The sequence below is a fragment of the Pipra filicauda genome, unplaced genomic scaffold, assembly GCF_003945595.2.
Source record: "Pipra filicauda isolate LSUMZ 115617 unplaced genomic scaffold, ASM394559v2 scaffold494_size437340_pilon, whole genome shotgun sequence".
NCBI classification, from domain to species: domain Eukaryota; kingdom Metazoa; phylum Chordata; class Aves; order Passeriformes; family Pipridae; genus Pipra; species Pipra filicauda.
In genome coordinates this window covers 318252-325380 of record NW_024104636.1, presented here as the reverse complement: position 1 = coordinate 325380, position 7129 = coordinate 318252, and positions in this window count along the sequence as shown.

Below are 7129 nucleotides of genomic sequence, written 5' to 3'. Positions count from 1 at the left end.
CAAAAAATGGTCTCATCTCCACTTTCTAATTAGAGAGTTAGATTTGATTAACAGCATTCCTGCCACCTGAGTAGCAGGACTTGTGTTTAGGTGGTATGTACAAACTCTACAGAGTCTACCTAGTAGCACTAATGTAGAACTATGGTAAATTTTATCCGTGTGGCACGACTAAGGTTATTTTGGCTTACTGTAGTTGTCATGAGTGTTTGAGATGTTTTATTTATAATTCCCTTTCTTTTGAATTCTTTTCTGTTGACAAAGCATAAAAATATTTCAAAGCGTGTTTCCATTTAGGAGCCTGAACTACTCAAAAACTTTGACTTTTATGCCTCTTAGAAGAGGCTGTTCTGGTTAGCTTATTAAAATAGAAATTGCTTAACTAAGGATTTACTAATGTCAATTGTTGCAATTGAGTCCTGAAATAGGTTTCTAAATGAGACTGAAGTCTATCTACTGGGACAGTTGTGGAGGGGTTTTTTATTTCTTTGGGAAGAATAGGTCTGCTCCTAATGCTCTTATTTATTTATAGCTGTCAGCATGACTACTTTCATGGAAGTAAAGCCCCACACATTTCTGAGTATATACTGTAAGTTCAGTTTCATGACAAATAACTTTGTTGTAGTTTGAGCTGTAAGAGCCATGAAACCCCAAACAGAAAGGGTTAAGATGACATTTTCCTTAGAATATGCCTGTCCACCAAAATCGCAAGTGGTATCATAACATTCTAGGGTTTATTATAATTTTTTTTTTTGAAAGTTCTGAATTTTGGCTGCTAGGTCAGAGCCAATTGCTCCAATAGAACTCTTTTGTAGCTTTCGACTCGGGCAGAAAAGACTAAATAGATGTACCCTTCCTAGGTTATGTCTGTTCGATTTGAATTTTTCACAGAGAAAAACCTTGTTTGCCAAGGTGACTAGGTACATTTCTCTAATGTACCTGATAAAAACATTGAAATATTTTGATCATAAACTGACACAGAAAATGCATATTTCTTTATGATCAAGTTACAGGAGGAAGTTATTTTCTTCTATCCAGATTTACTCCCGAAAGACAATATTTACTGGCCAGTCTGTGTAATGATGCAATCTGTGCACACAAATATAGAGGGAAAGACAGACAACTTTCATAAGAATAGTTATTCCAAAATGATTTACTGGGAAAGCAAGTCTTTCGAGTTGTAATGACTATTTAGAAATGTTGTTTAGCTTAGAATCAAGCTAAGAACATGAAGGAAACACCCGCACCAGGAAACCGATGCACTTAATTAGATCTTGAATTTGCATTCAGTTTAGGGATGGATTGGGCTAATTTTTCTCCCTTTTGTGTGCACTTTTGCAGAGCATAATTGGCAGGGGGCAATTGAGTTATTTCATTTATCTTCCCAGAATTTGAGTCTGCTGCTACAGGCTGTCAGCTACCAGCAAACGAGCACTTCATTTAAAATACTGTTGAAAAGTTGGGTTCAGTCCTGTTGCATCTGGTATGCAGATGGGATGCTACTTTTTGTTCAAATAAACAGAAGAAGCAATTAAGCCCCTTTTGGAGTAAGATATCTGAAACAATAGGAGGCACCATCTGAAACACAAGCTCAATCATATGCTGAACGATGTGGATAGCAGAGTTTCATAAAAGGTTGAATGCAAGCATAGATTGGCTAAGTGTGGTTTGGGGCTTTTTTTGCTTTGCTTTTCCCTTGTTTTTGGAGTTATCTGTATATGAACAAAGATATGACCAGAAGGAGAGATAGCAGCGAGAGGATAGACAAAAAAGTCCTGAAGTCCACAGGTTTTTATTGTATTCTGTATTACTCTGAAATACCAAAGACATGACAGCAGGCTTTGCCTTCCTGCCTGGCAGTCCTTTGTAGGATCCCATGGCCCCACAGACTGTCACTGCTTCAGAAGGATGGCAGATGACTCACTCAGCCTGTGACAAAACAACTGGTACTCAAAGATACTTGTTTTTTTGGATTTGCAGGCATCTCATTGACTCACAGAAGAATGTTTGCATCTCTAATTGCTATTACTCTTCTTTTTACACTTGGAATTAGTTTAATGACAAAAACAATCCTGTATCTTTTTTCCTCTTTTTTTTTTTTTTTTTCTGACTCTTGCTGACTGGTTTTGGCAGTATAATATTTGTCCCAGTAGAAGAGACAGCTGATACACAGGAATATATGTACAGCACAGAAATATATACTAAATCTTCTTTGGAAAAAAAATACTTAAATGATACATTAGTTGTCCTCAAGAATGTCATACTGGCATATGAAGTGGCAAACCTATGTACTCACAGGTTTTGGAATGTGATGTGTCTTGTTTTAAAATAACTTTTTCATATGTTTCATTAAGTTACACTTCAGTAACACAGATAAATCCTGCCTTTTCTTTTTTTAAGAGCGTGTGTTTTTTAACATGACAGCATAACTTCTCATGTTTTCCTGTGAAATGTGGAAGTAAGATTTCTTCCCAAAGGCTCCACCTGCCTATCTTGGAGGAGCTCCTCCATTTAATGGATGACAAGGAGTTTTGGTGGGTGAGACATTAACACCCATCCTCCAAATTCTAAGCTCATATCAATGACAGTGCAAATGATTGACCACTACTTTTAAAGGTCATGTAAATACAAACAATTGATCTTGAAATAAAAAAAAGTTACTGTTTTACTATTGTTAACCTTATGACTTTTTTTTACTTAAATCAAAAAAATTGCCACTCGTTCTTAAGGTAGAAATAGAAAAAGTTTTACAATCTTTTTATAAAGTGTATCAAAATGTTTTGCATCTACAATTGCCATGTACAAATGCAGAGGAAGTAAATGTAGGGGCCATAAAATACCTAACTCAGCTTTAGCCTGCAACTAGTTTTTGTGGTCCTACAATTGAGTTATAAAAGCAGAAAATTATCACAGCCCTTACACTTCGTTTCTTACAATGCCATAGATATTTCCTATAACTAAAATCATGAGATCTCTGTGGACCCCACTTTCTCATCTGTGGAGTGGAATTAGAATTTCTTCCTTAGCCTATAATGTCACCATGTGAATAACCACATAAGTAATAATGGCTTTGACACATCCTGCAAGTGCTGTGGGCAGGAAATGATAGATCCTTGGGATCCTAAAGGCTCCAGATTCAAAAATAAGAAATTTAATTTTTTTTTTCTATTAACACAACTTCCCAGGGTATGAGTGCAGTGGGAATAAGTATAGAGAGGGCAAAACACAGTAAATTAAAATATAAATCACTGGAAAGAAGGCATCTGAGACCTTGAACCCCCAAATCTTCTAATTTTCTGAAGTCCTATTAGGTATCATGATTTGTGGGGATGATCCTGTTGAAGCTGGGATTAACAAAATATATAAGAAGCAGAGGGTTTTGTTATGCAATAAAATATCTCTTATTAAACCAGATGACGTACATGGGGAGAAAAAGTAGGTGAGCTTTCTGACCCATCTCGTGCCTGAAACATGGTCTGAGGAAGATTGTGGGTGTATGTCAGCTTGTCCATCCGTCTAATAAGAGCTACTAAATCTTCTTACAAACTTTTTCATGTACAATACAGTACACAGTTAAAATACATAAATCAAAATCTTTACATAAAAAGCTTGATAAATAATAGAGCAAAACCAAGAAAATATTGTGGTTAAGGTCATACAAAAGCAGAATTTATGGAGGGTTTTGAGTAAAATGAAAAATAAAACTTTGTATCAATTAAAATTCTGCCTTAGTCAAACAAAAATGTTTCTTTCGGTTTTTAGTAACCTTTTGCTTTATCATATTTCTACAGGTCCTGCTAAAATGAATTACTGGTTTAAAATTAAAAATCAAGGCATTTGCAAAAAAATCATATTTCTGACATGAAGCATTTTGCTTAAAATGTCAAAGAGAAATGTTTCAGCTCCCTTAATGCATGTTACCCTTATCTTTATTGGTAGGAAACATACTCCAAACTTGACACATTTGCAAGTAAGATTTTCTCTCTCCATCAAGATTCAGTTTAGCAAAGTTGATATTCAACCCTGTCCCCGTACAAAGAGTTTTATTAGAGTTCAAACTGTGTAGGACTCTAGACTGTTAAATTATGCATAAAATTCAGCAGTTCTGACACACCTTTGGATTTCTATCTGTACATATAATGAGATTACATTATACTCTTGTCTATATATTGGTGCATTTACTCCTGCTTTTGCTGATCTTATGATACGCTGTTGAAATCCTCTAACTTTTGCGAACTCTGATGGCAATCCCTGTAGAAACAATATCTATTGTTAACAAATTTAATGAAGCCTGTGTTTTATTCTTCTGAGATTTGCCATCCTAAAGTCTTGATGGCATAGCTTTCAAGATGAAGAGTAGGAAAAAGGCAAATGGACTCAAGTGTCTGATCAAAGCCACGGAGTGACGTTTAGGCAAAAAACAGATGTTATGCAACCATTTTCAGAATCAATTCCATTGAAAAATATTCCACTGATAAAATAAAGAGGGTATTAGATAAATGTAGAGGGACCCTTAAACTTATTTAGTCCAACAAGTTTTTGTTTCCTTGCTTGTTTTATTAAAACATTCCCTGTTTTAAATGTAAATAACAGCATGTTCCTATAGCAAGTACTCCCAAGCTTCCCTCTCCTTTTCATCCATCAGTGAGTCTGACTTTTATTTAAAGTGCTGTCAAAACTCATAACTGAGCAAACTGAAGCATTAGAGTCAAGTATGAACTTGGTATACTGTACTTTTCATGAAACTGTATAGTAACTACAAATTCTCATAACAAATACACTTCTCCTAAGCCTAGGGCTATGAAGACTGAAATCACCCCTCCGCCCTGGTCCCAGGCCCCAACATGTGCTTCTTTCCAGGCTGTTTTGAGGTAAGCCTCTTCCCAGGCAATCTGCTTTCACCATCTCTCCCTTGCTCTCCTCTTTTCCGTCCATATATAACATCACAGCTAAGCATCGCTGACGTGTTTAAGAGTGTCCAGTGGAATGCCTTTTGTGTGCAAGTTTCTAATTGAATATGCCTAATTAAAAAAAAAAATTGAAACTGATGACTTTTAACACTTACAGTTACCCTAGCAAAGGCCTCAATCTAAGGGAGTGAAGGAATATGAAACGAGTACTTCATATGAATATGGAATTTTCATATCAAGTGCTGATGTTTTTAATTTTATTTTTAACAGTCATTCCTTTATACAACACCAGTAACTGTCTTATATTCCATTGATTTACCTGACAGACCACTACATGGTTTTTGTGTGATATTTTGCTGTTGGACAAGCGTTAGCAAAAACCAGCTTGATCATAGCATGCTTTGAGTATTGCAGATCTAGTTACCATAGGCTACAAATCAGAAAAGGTTGGAAATGTTGTTTGTAGGATGAGAAAGTGTATATCCCATGTAGAGTTGGATTAATGTTGCAAGCCTCTTTTTAAACTAGCTACACAGTGCTAAGAAAAAAAAACCAAAACCACCAAAAAAACAAAAAACCCAAACAAAAATCAGTTTTGTGTTGACTGTAAATTTTTATGGTGGGGTTTTTTTCCCCCTTTATGAAAAAAAAGTTACTTCCTAACAGGAATTTTTGATAAAACAATCAGCCATGAAATAATGTTTCAGAATACTTGTAGGATAAGAGCTCCCTGTCAAGGACTTTTAATGATGAAGGGGCAGTCATACCCAATGATCTCCATGAGCAGTCACAAGAGCTGAAATCTTAGCAGCTGTTTACAAGAAAAGTGTAGCTGAATGACTTTGCATAATGAACAAATTGTTCCCAAACAGATAGCAAAATTTGCATAGAGAGTGGTCTATATCATGGTTGCACTGACTTTCTCTTCTCCTTTCTTTTTAGGAGTTGAACGTCTGCTCTATATTTTGTTTGCAGATTTGTTCTATAATTGTGGCTCTTACACCATAAACTAGCAAATAAATTGTGACAGACAGACCTTGGGTCATTTTAGTAGGAAACTTCAAAATAGAGAAGAAATATAATAAAGGCGTTTCAAAATAACCTGATCTATTGGTAATATATGGTAAGATTTTAAAATAAAAAGCATATAGAGTAAAATATAAGAGACAAGTAAATTGCCTTGTCTGTTTATTGCACTTGAACCTTCTGTTGCCATTAGAAGTGAAGTGCACATTGCTCTAAAACCAGTCGTGTTAAGCAGGGAAACACAACTAGCTACAGAGAAGGAAGATTTCCCATCTCCCTCGATTTTTTGATGTGACAAACTAGCTTGACTGCATCAATGAACTGACTGCCTAAGAAAATATGTGTCATGTTCCTTACATAAATACTTTCCCTCTAGTAAATCTCTTTTGCCTCTCTCAGAGTCCTAAATTATGCTGAGTTAATAGTTATCTGAAGAGAGTGAATGAAAAAGGCAAGCCTCAGCTATTGTTGTGTACTTAGCTGATCTCCACTGAGGTGCATCATTTATTGCTGCCAAGAAGAGGTCCAGTGATCCAGTGCCTCTCTGTCAAAGCTAGATCAACTTTGTACTCTTTGTAAATGAGGTACACTTGCATCAGGTGGGCACACCACGATGTTGCATGAGTGCTGGTTGTATTTCTCTGTGGTTAAAGAGCAATTTGACTAATGATTCCAGTAGTTTGGTAGCCTTTATCAGATAAAAAAGCCATGAAAAATCCCAGTGGCCACTTACATTATCCCACTAGATGGTACATTCAAAGAATACCTCTGGGGCCAAATAAATAAAAACAAGTGAAGAATATCTGTAAGGAAAAACAGCAACAAACTTGAATGTAATGAAAACAGAAAATTAGTTAGTTACTACTTAATGTTTTCATATCATAATTCTAGATCACTGCACATCCAAGCTTTTTTAGCCTGTTGAAACATGATACTTTGTCTTAAACTTCTTAGTTTTAATTTCAGCACTATTCATCTGCTAACTAGTAAACCGAGAGAGATTTTTTTTAACCCATATCTTGTTGGAGAAAGACGTAAGTCAGAGATGTTTGGGTGGAGTGAGGAGGGCTATTATGGCAAAGGGAAGGCAGTCACAAAATATATGCCTCGTCATAATAGAGAAATGGCTCAGCTTTGGAGAGCACTTCTCACCACCCATTCCCATACTCACATTCACATTGCCAAATTAAATACTG